The sequence below is a fragment of the Procambarus clarkii genome, chromosome 41, assembly GCF_040958095.1.
Source record: "Procambarus clarkii isolate CNS0578487 chromosome 41, FALCON_Pclarkii_2.0, whole genome shotgun sequence".
Taxonomy (NCBI): domain Eukaryota; kingdom Metazoa; phylum Arthropoda; class Malacostraca; order Decapoda; family Cambaridae; genus Procambarus; species Procambarus clarkii.
In genome coordinates this window covers 7959466-7974874 of record NC_091190.1, presented here as the reverse complement: position 1 = coordinate 7974874, position 15409 = coordinate 7959466, and the positions used below count along the sequence as shown (strand labels likewise).

General features: G+C 52.7%; 1 long non-coding RNA gene across 1 annotated transcript in view; it reads left to right on the top strand.

Moving 5' to 3' along the window:
• The first annotated feature begins 342 nt into the window (after window positions 1–342).
• LOC123761252 (uncharacterized) overlaps window positions 343–15409 on the top strand; it is a 30871-nt gene continuing 15804 nt past the window's right edge. Inside the window, exons 1-2 of the long non-coding RNA XR_011231043.1 lie at window positions 343–449; window positions 14577–15322. This is a non-coding gene — a long non-coding RNA (uncharacterized lncRNA). The remainder of the gene's footprint in view (window positions 450–14576; window positions 15323–15409) is intronic.

Sequence of the window (15409 nt, the reverse complement as noted above, 5' to 3'; positions counted from 1 at the left end):
TTGGCCCCCTCAGAAGAGGCAAGGGGAGCAATGGCCTATAGAAACCCCATATGGTTGGAGGCATTCTATGTCTGCCATCAACTAGGTCAGGCACCCAGAAAGGTAAGCATCTCAAAACAAACCCCTATTCTGGTGAAAATATTGCTACCAAAAGCCAAACAAGTGGATAGAACTCCCCTAAAAGAAACGAGCAAACGATCATGACTTCACACGACGCCGTGCCGCTGTCTGTGCAACTCCCCCTCCCCCTCCGCATCAGACCCCTCACGCCGGCTATCCACCCTCAGTTCTCAGGCTGATGCTAGAGGCAGAGGTCGTGTGCTTGGCTCCAGCGTTTTTTCAGTACTGTACTTAGCGTGTGGTGGCTGTCTTCCAGGGGTGCGAGAGCCAGGAGTTATTCCACGGTACTCGGGCTGCATGTGCCTAGGGTTATCGTCCCTAGGTGCCCTGTAAGTACTGCCCTTGGAGCTTGGGGCTACCTTCCACAAGTTCCTCGTGGTCTGCCTCTGCTAGGCTGTCTGACTGCTCGGTTTTTCGGCTGCCCTTTGGGTGCTTGGGGGTTTTGTCTTCCTTGTTTACCTTAGGGAAAGAGGCAGTTTGTACTGGTGGGGCACAGAGTGCTGCGCAGCTTGTTGTCACCAATCACGGTAGCCGGCTCAGTTCCTTGGGGTGCGTTGTCCTCTTGCAGGGTTTTGTTTTTCTTCTTGTTTTTGTGCCTTGTGGGGGGTCTGCCTTACTTTGCCCTTATTGGGTCTTACCTGTGCATAGTTATTCGGTGGTGCCCCCTACTAGGTCCTCGTAAGTGTACACATCCCTGGAGTGCAGCTCTTAGATTGTTGTTTGGTGGTTTTGGGCGCCGATTAGTAGCATCCTGCATGGGCTTACTTGGGCACGAGTCCTCTTGTAGTAAGCGCTCAGGACCCCTGGGAATCCCCAAGAGGGCACGTGGGTCCAATGGATGTGTCCCCAGAGCCCCCCCCCCCTCCTCGTTCGTGTGAGTTTGAGGGTTGCTCGGTCCCCTTGACTCAGGGTGACCCTCACGGTTTTTGCCTCCGTCACGCTGCCTGTTGAGTTGGTGACACTTTCGACCCTGAGTCCTGTGAGTACTGCTGCTTACTAGTGACTCAATTTACCCAGTCCAATAATGATCTTTTGCGGGTACAGGCGGCGCAGGCGCTGCATGCACATTTTAGGTTGTTGCAACGCGCTAGGTTGGTTGCTCACCCGGATGCCCCGAGATTCCCCCGTTTTGTTTATTGGGACCTGTACTTGGGGGTGGGGGTCGCTTCGACCTTGGTTCAGTCCACGCCCCCTCAGAAGTCCCCCTCTCCCCCACCCCACAGAAGGGGAGTGCGGGGGCACTCCCCTTCTGTGGTTCATTCTGGTCTTCCCCCCCCCCCCTGCTTCCAGCTCCGAAACGTCAGAGGGTTTCGGAGTCGGGGCAGGGTTTAGATGGTCTTAGAGTCTCAGGGATGCCTCTTCCGGTGTGACGACGGAGGCCTTAGAGTCTGATCTCCCTGCCGAAGCATCTGGGTCTGACCAGTGGGCCCCCCCTTCTGTTTGGCTTACTCGGCTACGCCGGCCTTTTCTTTAGGGGCCAGTGCCTTAGGGGATGACTCGGCCTTTGGTTTTCAGGAGAGGGATCCTGGGGCTGGGGAGGGGCTGACTTGGGGGCCTTGGGCCCCACTGGACCCTGCCTGGTTTTTTCTACCCTCAAAGCGAGGCTTAATGTTACAAGGAGTGGGATTCTCCTTTCCCCCCTCCACATAAGATTTGGATATGGTGTCTGCCCCTCCCCGGGTTCGGTTCCGTGTCCCCTCGGGTGCGTCGGTTCCGTCTTTCCCGTAGTTTTCGGCTTCCTGCATCCAACTGTCTGCAGTGCAGGCGGCCCTTGTGGCTTACCTTCTGCATGACTCGGATCACCCCTCAGTGATTTTTCGTCTTTCAGGTTTGGGACTTCGTTCTCTTTCTGGGTCGTTACGAGGTTCCAGAGTCGTCCTGGCTGGCGGACTGTCCTATCTTTGTCTTGGAGGCCTGGCATTTTTTCTGTTGTTCCTGCACGCTTGAGTGGCACGAGGTTTCTCCTGTGGTTCAGGTTTTCCTGGGGGGCGACCATGAGCACCTCAATGAGTGCTTGTTTGCTCCTGCCCTTCCTCGGGATGTTGTTATTCTGCAGGTCCATGTGCAGGTTCCCTCCCATTCGGCTGCACAGGTAGCCGAGGATTTGCACGCCAGGGGCCTCTTGGCTTCGGCCTTGTGCTTCTTTTCCCCCTTTCGCGGTTCGCCCCATTGACGGAGCAACAAGGGGGAGGCTTGCGCTGTTCGCTCACGCCTGGTCCCACGATTTGTGGGCATTTCAGGTCATTTCCTTCGGCCCTGTGCTGGCGTTGGGTGGCCCCTCCCCCTTCCCCTTCCAGAGGTTCGGGGCTGATGGGCAGGCTTCCTCTCCTGCATTCCGACGAGTCATCTTGGAGTGGGTTCGCTTGGGCGTCGTTGAAATGACGTCATCCCTCAGGTGGGTTTCCCGTCTGTTTCCAGTCCCTGTGAGGACCTGCGGTTCATTCTGGACTTGTCCCGTCTGAACCCCTGGGTTCATTGCCCCTCCTTTCAGATGACTATGCTGTCTCAAGTTCGGCTCTTGTTAGAGCCGGGTTCTTGGATGGTGTCCTTGGACCTCCGGGATGCTTATTGGCACGTCCCTATTCATCCGGGGTTCAGGGAACCCCGGATGAAGCCGTGAACCCCGGGGTTCACGGCTTGGGTTTGTTGTGGGGCGTCACTGTTACAGCTTTCGTTGTCTCCCATTCAGGTTGAACCTGGCTCCTCGCGTGTTCACACGCCTCGTGTGAACACAGTCGTCGTGGCCCGTCTGCGTCTTTTAGGTGTTCGGATGTTGGCCTACCTCGATGACTGGCTGGTTTGGGCTCCCAGCCGGTCCAGTTGTCTGCTAGATTAGGGATTTGGTTCTCTCCCAGATCGCCGGGTTCAGGTTCTTGGTGAACTGGAGGAAGTCCCATCTGGTGCCCTCCCAGGTTCGGTCGTGGCTGGGTCTTGTGTGGGACTCTCAGACCGCTTCCTTGTCTCTTTCTCGGGAGTTTCTCCTTCTGCTGTGGCCCCGCTTGCGCCTGTTTTTGGGGGGCTCCCGGGTCACCCGGCGGTTACTCGAGGGTTTGTGCGGGAGCCTGAACTTTGCAATGTTGGTCTACCTGCTGGGTTGGGTTTGGCTTTGTTGGCTGTTCTGGTTCTTTCAGGGACGTCCCTTCCACCTCTCTCGCAATCGCAGGGTTCTACCCCCTGGGGGCTTTGCATCGGCTGCTGTGTCGTCGGCTTCCTCTTCGGGTTCTTCGGGGTTCAGTGCCTTGGCGCCTACCCGAGCCCTTGCTCGAAGTGTTCACGGATGTCTAGTCTCTCGGCTGGAGCTGTGTGACCAGTGTTCACCAGGCCGGCAAGAGGCGATGGGGTCTGTCCTTCCGTCGAGCCCACAGCACGGTGCGGGAGTTTGCGGTGATGTGGTTTGCACTTCGGTGGATTCAGGTCGCCCATGGATCGATGATCCAGCTCCATTCAGACTGCTCCCTGGTGGTCAATTGCCTGAACTGAGGGGGTTCGATGCGGTCCTTGGCTCTTTGGGGCTTGTCGCTTCGGGTGACTCGTCTGCCGAGTTCTAGGAATTTGGCTCTCCTGGCAGTTTATTTGCAGGGAGTGTCCAACGTCTTGGCCGATGGCCTGTCCCATTTCGTTCCCCCCTCTCCACTGAATGGACGGTCGACGCCGACTCCTTCCATTCGCTCTGCGGGACGTTTGGGTGCCCACAGGTGGACCTCTTTGCATCGGCGTGGTCACGGCGCCTTCCCCAGTACGTGGCGCCCTTCCCCAATTGTGAGGCCGTCGGGGTAGATGCCTTTCAGCAGGACTGGTTGAGGTGGGGGGTTCCTGTACCTCTTTCCCCCCCAGTTCAGCTGTTGCACCAGGTCTTGACTCGCTTGGAGATCTACCAGGGGAGAGTAGTCCTCTTGGCCCTGTGGTGGCCAGCCCAGCCGTGGATTCAGATGCTGCTTGCTCGGTGTCCAAACCCGGAGGTTTTCCCACAGCTCCGCCTCTTCCAACAGATTGGACCGAAACATCTCGTGGCTGGTTCGATCTTTTTCTTGAGTCTTCGCATTTGGTGTTTTTGACTCAAGTTTATCATCATCTATATGGTGATCAGGTGGCTTCTTTGTTAGTGTCCCATCTGTGGGTTTCGTCTCACCGGCAGTACGAAGTTCCTGGCGGTCCTTCCATTTCTTCTTGCGTCTTCATCGTTGTACTGCGCTTTCTGTTAGGGTTGAGTTGTTTTTCTCTCTTGGTTGTTCCAGGACCGTCACTTTATGCCTAACACTTTTGCCTCATATCGTGCACCACTGGCGGAGCCGCTTCAGCTTGCTTTCGATATTGATGTTACTTCTGCACCGTTTCGCAAGCTGTCTCGGGCATTGTTTTTCCTCCAGCCTGCTCATGCACCGCCTGAGCCATCCTGGTCATTGGACAGAGTGCTCTCTGTCCTTTCTTCTTTTTCTTTCTTCTTTCTTCTCCTCGGTTTGTTGTGGCCCCTTCTGTTCAGGATTGTTTCTCCAAGGCTCTTTTTCTGTTGGCACTGGCCTCTGGGGGTCGGATTGGTGAGCTTCATGCTCTCATCTGGTGCAAGAGTTTCTGCTCTTTCGGTCTTCGTGATGGTTTTGTTCGTTTGCAGCCGTCTCCTCCTTTTCTGGCAAAGAATGAGACTGCTGCTTTCCAGGGGGGTCCTTGGGTTGTGGATACTTGGTTGGTTAGGCCGGGGATGCATCATGTTTTGTGTCTGGTTGTGGCTCTTCACCGATATTTGCACGCCACAGCTACTGTGTCCGGGGACGCGCTTTGGGTTGATTCGGTTTCCCTTCTTCCCTGTTCGCGGGTGCGGGTCTCCCACGTCATCCACAGAGTTCTTAGGCCTACCAGGGACCACGAGCCAGAACCTGGCCCCTCAGAGAGGCACAAGGAGCAATGGCCTATAGAAACCCCCATGTGGTTGGAAGCATTCTATGTTTGTCATCGACCAGGTCAGGCACCCAGAAAGGTAAGCATCCCAAAACAAACCCCTATTCTGGTTAAGAAATTGCTACTGAGAGCTGAACTAGTGGACAGAACTTCTCAAACAAAAACATGCAAACGAGTATGACATCACCATGTTGCCGTGCCGTCATCTGCGCAGCTCCCCTCTCCCCAGGAGGGGGGAAAGGGGAGCCCCAGACCCCTCGTGCCAGCTACCCACAACCCCAATTCTAAGGCTGATGCGCTTGGCGGAAGTCGTGTGCTCTGGCTACTGACATTGGTTCTCAGCTCTGTACCTGTGTCGTGTGGTGGCTGTCTTCTTGGGGTGCACGAGCCAGGAGTAATTTTTCAGTACTCGGGCTGAATGCATCTAGGTGCCTAGGTAAGTATGCAATTCCCAAGGTGCCGGGTAAGTACTGCCCTTGGGGCTTGGGGCCTCCTTCCACAAGTTCCATTGGTTTTGCCTCTGCTTGGTCGTTTGCTGCTCGTAGTGTGGTCGCCCTTTGTGTGCTGCTGTGTTCTGTCATCCTTGTTCACCTTAGGGTAAGAGGCAGTTTGCACTGGTGGGGAGCGCAGGGTTCTGTGCAACTAGTTTTCACCTCTCATTGCGGCCGGCTCTGTTCCACCTGGGTACGCTGTCCTCTTGCGGGGTTTTCTTTTTCTTTTTGTTTTATTGCCTGGTAGGGGGTCTGCCTTGGTTGTTGCCCCTGTTGTATATAGCATACGCTTCTCCGTTCTTTTGGTATCCCCTGCTAGGTACCTGTGAGTGTACACATCCCGGGGGTTCAGTTACTTAGAAAGTTGTTGGTAGACTTGGGCGCCGGTTAGCAGTACCCTGCCTGGGCTTCCCTGAGCGTGAGTTCCATCTCAGGACCCTGGCAAGCCCCACGGGGGTGCGCGGGTCCAATGGATGTGACCCCTGAGTCCCCCCCCCCCCCTCGCTTTATGTGAGTTTGAGGGTTGCTCTGTCCCCTTGTCTCAAGATGACTCTCTTTGTTTTTGCCTCCATCATGCTGCCTACTGGGTTGGTGATGTTCAACTCAGAGTCCTGCGAGTTTTGTTGCTTGCTGGTGACTCGGTTTACCCAGTCTACTGATGACAATGTTCGGGTATAAGCGGCGCAGGCGTTGCACGTTAGGTTTAGGTTGGTTGCTGACCCAGCAACCTTGCAGACACGAGGCTTCCCTGTTATGGTTATTGGGACCCGGACTTAAGGCTGTTGGTCGCTTCAACCTTGGTTCAGTCCACACCCCCTCGTCCTTCCCCCTGCTGTGATTCGGTCTGGTCCCCCCTTTCCCCATGTTTCCGGCTCCGAAACATCTGAGGATTTTGAGATTGGGGAAGGGTTTAGATGGTATTGAGACTCGGGCGGTCTCAGGGGATGCCTATTCTGGGTTGGCAACGCAGGCATAAGAATCTTTCCTCCCGGAATGGGAGCTGGTCGGCCGAGCGAACAGCACACAGGGTTTGTAGTGATCCTGTGGTCCTGGGTTCGATCCCAGGCGCCGGGGCGAAACAATGGGTAGTTTCTTTCACCCTATGCCCCTGTTACCTAGCAGTAAAATAGGTACCTGGGTGTTAGCCAGCTGTCACGGACTGCTTCCTGGGGGTGGAGGCCTGGTCAAGGACCGGGCCGCGGGGACATTAAAAAGCCCCGAAATCATCTCAAGATAACCTCAAGATAGATAACCTCCCTGCCGAAGCATCTGGGTCTGACCAGTTGGCCGCCTTTCTACCAGCTTTTACAGCAAAGCTGGCCTCTTCTTTTGAGGCCGGATCTTTGGGAGATGACTCGGCCCCTGGGCACTTACTTTTTTGTTTTTTGTTTTCTGTGGGGAGCCCCTACGGCTCCCTGGAGCTTATCGGGCTAATGTATGTTATATTAGACCGGGACATTAGCTAAGGAGTTCAGACCTACCAGGGACCAGTGCCAGAACCTGGCCCCTTCAGAGAGGTTTCAGGGAGCAATGCCCCGGGAAAACCCCTTTGTGGTTGGGGTTTTCCTTATCTGCCATCGACCGGGGTTAGGCACCCAGAAAGGTAGGCATAACAAAACAAGCCCCACATGGTAAAAAACTAAAACAAGAAACCGAACAGAGAGGTAGAAACTCCCTACAATCCCAAGGAAACAAGCAAACATCACACTTTACTGCCGCGCCGATCGTCCGCGCAGCCATCCCTCGCCCCGAGAGGGGGAGGGGGGAGCCCCGGACCCACCGCGCCGGCTGCCAAGCTTCAGTTCGTATGCTAATGTCAACCAGGATAGACGCTTCTCTGGCCTCAGTTTGCTAGGCGGTGTTTGCCTTGTGTGGTGTTCACTGCCATGTGTTGTGTTGTGCGGTGGCCAGGAGTACCTCATCAGTGCCAGGGCTGCATGCACTTAGTGGCTGACTTCCCTAAGCGCCCTGTGAGTACTGCCCTTGCGTAACAGGGTTATCTTCCCTGGGGCGTTCGGGAACCATTCCCGTAGAGGTTCTTGCTGCTCGGCATTTGCCTCGCCCTTGGGGCCAGATGGGGATTGGGGCCCTTGTTTGGCCCTGGGTAGGGAGTGGTATTGTGCTGGTTAGGGCGTCAAGGTGTTGCACGACCTGCCACCTAAGCGGCGATCGGTTCCTGTTGCCTCTGGAGACGGTGTACTTTTGCGGGGGTTTTCTTTTGTTGTTATTTTCAATTGCCTGGTGGGGGTCTGCCCAGTGTGGCTATAGTTCCACAGGTAGTGTTTGGCAGCCCTCTGCTAGGCCCCCGTAATTGTGCACGTTGCAGGGGTTTTCAGTGCTATCCTCTACCCTCTTGTTATTTTGGGTTTCTTAATCAGTTAGCAACACCTTGCCTGGGCTTCCTGTAGCAGTCAGCCTACAGACCCTGGAAACCCCTGTCTGGGCTCGGTGGACCATTGAATGTGTCTTCTGGGTTCCAACCCGTCTTGTACGGGATCGTTGGTTACTGTGCCCTTGTCTCCGGGTGACAGTCGCCACTTTTACCTCCGTCATGCTGCCTGTTCGGTCACTGACACCTTGACCCGGAGTCTTGCGAGAAATATTCTCTGCTTGTTCTCCAGTACTCTCCTGATGTTATTACTGTTCAGAGTACAGGCGGCATCCGTGTTGCAAGCTAGGTTAGGTTGCTGCAACATGCTAGGTTGGTTTCCCACTCGGATGCCCCGAGGCTGCCCCATTTTGGTTAGGTGCTGTTCGCCCCTTTCCCTCCCTGTTCCCGGCTCCAAACCATCTGCGGGTTTCAGGGTCGGGGCGGGGTTTAGTTGGGGCTGAGACTCGGGCGGTTTTCGGGGGCTGCCCCTTTCGGGTTGGGGGACGGAGGTTTTCAAGCCTGTTCCTCCTGCCAAGGCTTCTGGGTCTTACCAGCGGCCCTTTCTTGCTGCCTTTCCCATGGACTCTTCCTTTTCTTTAAGGGCGGAGGGCTTGGAGGACGGCTCTGCCCCGGGGCCTCTGTTGCGGGTTCCCAGGGCTGTGGGGGATGCCTGCTAGCAGTTCTGGGGCGGTTTGCCCCTGCTTGGGTTTTCTGTTTTTGGGCGGAGTTTTTCGCCCATCCAGTCTGCTTGCTTCCCACTTTTGCTTGCGTGTTTTCGTATCTTTAGCGTCAGTCACAGCCCTCTGTTCTGGCAGCCATTTTCGTCTGCCGGTTTCCCGGCGTGGCCACCAGGGCGGCGTTGCAGTTTGTTTACATGCGCCAGGGTGTTTGAGCGAGCTTCTTGGGTGAGTTTTCAACTTTTTCAGACGTTTTATTCTCTTGTTGTCGTTTCTTTGCTTTTCTGGTGTTTTCTGCCCATTTCCTGTTCCTCTGGGAACAGGAAATGTTTGGGTGTTGATTTTACACCGGGTTCCCATTTTGTCTGTTTTGGGTCTGGGCCTTTGGGTTTGGGCTCAGTGTCCCGGGCTGTTATTCTTGCTCCCACACCTTGTCCCTCGGTTTTCGGTCTATTATGACCGTTTCCCTGGGGGGTTCTGGCTGGGGGCTGTGCTTTGCCTTTCTGTGGTGTTTCTCTGCCGGCAAATGTGGTGGTTTGGGCTCCCCCTGGTTCGATTCCGGGTTCCTTTGGGTTCTTTGGTTTCATTCCGGAGGTTTCTTCCTCTTGGGCCCCTTTGTGGGTTCAGGGGCTTTGTTTCCTCATGTATGACCCGGTTTCTGCCTTCTGGAGTTCTGGGGTCTTCCTGGCTTGCAGACTGATCTTTTTGGGTCTTGGCACATGTTGTGGTCATGCTGAGACTTTGAGGTTTTGTTGTCGAGGTGGGCCTTTTGATGCAGTTTTGTGCCTTCTTTGACTGGCCGGCGTGGTGCTCTCTGCCCATTGGTTGTCGGCTTGTAATTTTCTTTTCAAGTGTATGTGTGTGTGTGTACACATGTACAGGTGTACACTGTGTGTGTGTGTGTGTGCGCACATGTGTATATGCATACACACACACTGCCTGTTGGGTCTTTGGTTCTTTTGATCCGGAGTCGTGCAACGGGTGTCGTATGTACATGCTTTTGTTCACCCAGGTCATATGTGGGTGCAGGCGGCTGCAGCATTGCATGCTAGGTTTAGGTTGCTGCAATGCTCTTGGTTGGTTGCAGCCCTGGATGCCCCGTGACTGCCCCGTTTTGGTTGTAGGGGGTCCGGACTTGGGAATGGGGGTCGCTTCGGCTCTGGTTCCTTCCGCTCCTCCTAGTCCTTCTCCATCTGTTATGCATACTTCCTTCCCTTGCTGCTAGCTCCAGATTGTAGGCGGGTTTTGGGGTTGGAGCAGGGTCTCGTTGGGTTGAGACTCGGGCGGTCTCGGGGTTTTTCCTCTTCCAGGGTGGCGGCAAAGGCGTTCGAGCCTGTTCCTCCAGCCGTGCCGTATGGGTCTGACCAGTGGGCTCCCATGCATAGTGTTTTGCATGGCTGTCCCGGCTTTTCCTTATGAGGCTGGGGCTTTGGGGGTACGGCTCGGCCCCGGGTCCTGCCATCGAGGTTCCCAGGGTTGGGGAGGAGTTGCCTGGGGGCCCTCGGCCCCGTTTTGCCCCGCTTGGGTCTTTGTACCATTAGTACGGGGCTTGCAGTTCCTCAGAGTGGGGAGTTTCCTTCCCCCTCTGCAGTCCTGTTGGTTTTGTGTATACCCCTCCCTGTGTTCGGTTTCATGTTCCTTGGAGTCCGTCGGTCACGTCATTCCTAGGGATGTTTCACTCCCTTTTCTTCATTCATTTCACGCTTTCGTCGTGATACTGTTCCCTTCGTATCGGGGTCCATGCCTGTACCTTGATCAGGGGTGTATGTTTTGTCCATGTGTGCCTCCGTGCATTTGTGCTTACTTGTCATGGTTCTCGTTTGTTCGCGCACCTCTTCGTACCTTCCAATATTATTGGAATGTCTGTTGACATCTGGTGGGGTTTCCCTCTAGTCTTTTTTCGAGCTCATTGGTCCCCTTCCGTCCTCATTGTCTTCTTTCGCTTCTGTTTCGCCTTTTGTTTTCACGTCATCTCTCCTTCCTGTTTTGACGTTCCTCCTATTCGTTACGTACACCTTACTGGTGTATGTACGATACGTGTATATACAATATGTGTATGTCCGACTGGTGTACGAGCCGCGCCACCCGATGGACGGGTGGTGCGATTCGTACCTCGCGTACTGGAGCCGGGGTGTTTTTGTTTCTGGGCGGTGTACGCGTGTGTTCCACGTTGTTTATCATGGTTTTTCTACTGCTTCTCGTTTGTCTTCTCTCTCGAGTCGTAGCCCTCTAGATGTTGGGTGTTCTAGATTTTATATGTGGGGACGTCGCTTCGTTCTTTTCTCTGCTTCCGGGTGTGGGGTGGCTCAGAGTGGCGCCTCCTCCACCTCTGTACTGCACCTTGTCTTCTGCTGGGAGCGCACCTCTGGACATCTTTCAACTTCAAATTCACATTTTTATTCGGGTATCTTGAGGTTATCTTGAGATGATTTTGGGGCTTAGCGTCCCCGCGGCCCGGTCCTCGACCAGGCCTCTTTTTTGTTACAAACACCCCAAGGAAGCAGCCTGTAGCAGCTGTCTAACTCCCAGGTACCTATTTACTGCTAGGTGAACAGGCGCATCAGGGTGAAAGAAACTTTTTGCCCATTTGTCTCCGATTCCACCAAGGTTTGAACCTGGAACGTCAGGACTACGAACCGAAGCGTTGTCCACTCGGCTGTCGGGCGCCCCCTGACAACTGAGTTGTAACAAAAGTAGTGTACCTTTGTTACACAGAAGTAATGAAACACAAGACAGCAGGTCAGCAACAAAGAATACAATTACTGGAGACAAAATGCTGAGGAATGGTTGAGGAATAACAGAACTTGACTTATTCATAACATTTACACTACACTTTAAATTTTAAACTTAAAAGAAGGAGCAGTATTTATGAAATCTTATTGTGCAAACAGTAATGGAAAGAGTTCTTATTCCTTTTATGTCTGTCAATATATTGATAAGATAAGACACCCCAAGCCACAAAAGTGGTAAGAGTATCAATTATGCAACAACAGTCATGAACTTAATGCAACGACACCATGGCTGGGTTAATCTAAAAACAAAACAAAAAAAACAAAAAAGACGCTGTTGATGGAAAATTATTTAAAAAAATCTTCATTAACCAACTATCTCTAGCTGCTGCATTAGTTATATCTGAAAGAATTATATGAATACTACACATATAATGTGTGTGAGTCAGAAAACATTTTCTGGTATAATGTATATTGTGACATGTATTGTGTATCTATTCCATTGTCTCTCAGTAATTATTCATTCAGTCAATTTGCTGAGGCATTAAAACTGATGATTAATGCATAATAATTAAGAAGACATTAATAAATTTAGGTAACACCTTGTGCGCATACAGCTTCGAGCCTTCCACTGGCGATGCTCCTGGAATGTTACTCTGCTCGACGGTGTTGTGGCACGGTTGTGTCTCCGCTCTGCAGGTGCGGTTGTATTGTCTGTCGACTCTGTCGGCCAGGAGCTGCTTCTCGACTTTTGGTGGGGTACTTGCCTAGTTGTGCTTGTGGGGGTTGAGCTTTGGTTGAGCTCTGGTTCTGCCTCTCGACTGTCAGTCATCGGGTGTGCAGATTCCTGTGCCTCTTGGGCTCTCTTCTCTCTTTTTGCTATTGTGTATGGAGTCTGCCTCCACCACATCCCTTCCAAGTGCATTCCATTTCCTACCTCCTCTGACATTGTTCTGGTTCTTTTTAATGTCTCTGTAGCGCATTGGGGTTCTCTGGTTCCTCCTGTGTCCCCTTGTGCATGTAACCCCCTCCCCCCCCCCCCCCCAATGTTCAATACTCCATTTTTACTAACTCTGTCACTTCTCCGTTTGACAGGGTTGCGTCGCTGACTCCTGTCATGGTTGTTTGGTGTGTGTTTTACTTGGGCGCCATGAGTGTAGCTTTCTTTGTCCGTGTATCTTGTTCTTCATTGTCCTGTAGGGCGCTGCCTCGCATTTCGGTGCTTTTTGTTTAGTTTTTGGCACCGGGGTCTTTTCGCTATATTTGGGCACAGCTTCGTTCCCTCAGTCCATGCTTCTGTGTCCTCCTTCCTTGCTTTGTCTCTGCTCTGGACCCTCCTTCCTTGCCTAACTTCGGTGCCTGGCTGCACCCTGATATCCATGGTGTCTCTCTGTGTAAGTGCGACCTCCCACTACACACTTTGTGGTTGGTTGTGTACATTGCGTTCCCGGCTGCTACTTGGTCCGTATTCGGGTTTTTTCTTTCTTGTTTTCGTTTTCCTCCTCCTAAGCTACACACATGGCTGTGCTTCTGGGTTGGTGCTTCTTGGCTATACTGTTTTTGGGTGCTGAGGTGGGCCTCTGTCCATTTTCAGTTCCATGCTTTTGGACTGCCCCGGTGCTCGGTTTTGGTACAGAGTTCTTTCACTTTTTCTTTGTGCCTCACTGTAGGCTTCTGTGTTGCATTGTCTGTGGAGGGTTGTGGCCTTTCGGTCCACTGTTCCTGCCCTCTGGTTCCCTCTTTGGGACAGGTAGCTGGGATTCAGGTTCTGGCTCCGGCTTTTCCTTGTTCCTTTTCCGGGCTGTGCATTTTTGTTTTCCTGTGGTTCACTTCCTGCATAGTTTTCCTCAGGTATCCCTCGGAGACGCGTGCATCGTTCTTCCCTTCTGGAGCTGGTTGCTATGCTCCTTTGGGTTGTGGGGTTGCTGTTTTTCACTCGCGTTTTTCTTTGTGATGCCCGCTTTCCTCATTGGCCTCTGCCTGGGCCCTAGCTCTTCAGTGTTTGGCCTTTTTGGTCCTTCAGGGGTCCTGGGGAAGGGGTCCTCCCGGACAGGGCATTTCTGCTTGCTCGGGCTGGTTCCTTTCGGCTTGCTGGGGTTGGGTTCCTGGTTCCTTGGCGGGCCCTGCTGCTTTCTTCGGTTTTGATCCTGTGGGTCTTCCCGCAGTTCTGCCTCTTTTTGCTGGTCGGTCCTGTCCTGTACAGGGTTGGTTCGTTCCTCCCCTCGAGTCTTCGTGTCTTGGGTTTTTGTCTCTTGTTTCTCGTCGCTTGTAAGGAGACTGGTGGCTTCCTTGTTAGTGTCCCACCTGCGTGCTTCATCTCGGCGGCAGTGTGTGTAGTTTTCCTGGTGGTCCTTCTAGTTTTCCTATCACTGCAAAGGATCCTGCGGTCTCTGATAGGGTTGTCTTGTCTTTCCCTTCGGAGTTGTTCTGGGACCATCTTCTGATACCATGAACTGTCGCCTCGTCTTGAATGACATTGGCGGAACTGCTCTAGCTTGCGTTCAGTGTTGCTGTTCCTTCTGTTCCGTTCCGCTTGCTTTCTTGGGCGTTGTTTCACCTCTGGCCTGCGCTTGCGTTCCTGTGCCGTTCTGGTCGTTGGCCCAGGTGGTCTATTTTCTTCTCCTCGGTTTGGTCCTTGGGTTGCTGCTTGGTTGGTCAGGCCGGGAGTGCTTCCTTGCTGTTCGGTTGCAGCTCTTCGCTGTTCTCGGCGCGTCGTGGCATCTGGGGTCATGGATGAGTTTTGGTTTGCCCGGGTAACCTTCCTTCTGTCAATCCTGTTATGGGGTTCCGGTCTCCCAGGTTGTCTGCAGGATCTTTTCGTTTTGTCTGTGGTCTTGTTTTTAGGTTGGGGCACTTTGCACTTTAACTGATGGTAGAAAGTTATACATATCCATTCAGCCTGGATAGCTCCGGGGAGCCTCCGGGACTCATCCAGAAAATGGTGTTTCATTATATTCAATGCTGGGTTTTTTTCACCTGTTAGGGCAAAATGGGGGTAGCCAGTACATTCTTGGCATTTAGGCAGAAATGGATTTGTTGATTGTGCTAGTTGTGGGTTTCTACATATATATATGCAAACATAGTTAATACATACATGATTTCCCTTCCCATTAAAGTTGGAAGCAGTATAGGAGGATGTATGTACATCTGTTTTTGGTATAGTTTGGAAATTTTATTTAAGGGTTGGGAGGTTAGAATGCTTCTACTGATCTAGACTGGGTTACCTGTCCATCTCTGATAGCTGGGTGGTCAGATGGGAGCAGATGGCAAAATGAGTAATGAGATGTTCTACCAGGGCCAGATGAGTGGGCAGTATGCTATGAGCCAGCCACAACCACCACGATATCCTGGCCAACAGATGATGGGCCCAGGTACCATGATGCGACATGTGACTCCAGCAGGGGATCAGATGGTCGGTCAGACTGGCCAGATGATGTCTCGTCCACCACCGCCTGAATATCGGAAAATTACGCTACAGCAGCAGCAACAACAGATGATGGGTGAACCTATGCCTCAGCCAGTGTCCCAGATGGGCCAAAATATGGGTCAGATGAGCTACCAAGGCATGCAAAAAAATGAGACCACGTATGGTTAGTTGCCCTAAAGTCAATAAGGGGACAAGTCAAATTATGGGTAGTATGACACGGCAAACATTACCCCCTAATAGGCCCACCATGAAGCCTGGTATGGTACCAACATCAACCATGAATCCCACATCTAGTATTGCAAGTAGTACCATTACTTGGGCTTCCATGCCTACCTTGAGTGTGGAGACTATATCAGCTGTGAACATGAGTCTAGATCAGGTCAGCACAGCAGGTACCATGGGTATGGTTAGTCGCACACCCATGGCCACTGGTGGCATGTTACAAAGACCTCGACCACCTAATGTTAACATTGGTCCAGGAGCTGGTGTACCTAATATTGAAGCACAAATGCCTCCTTCAAGACCTGAATGGCGCCAAATTATAATGCAGGGCAGCCAGGGTACCATGATTGGACCAATGAGGCCAGGATATCCTCAGCAACAACCACAACAAGGTTAGTACACCTACACTATAATGATTTATTGATTTATTCTGCTGTGATTTATGAATATTTTTCTTAGTCTGTGTAGGTTTCATATTA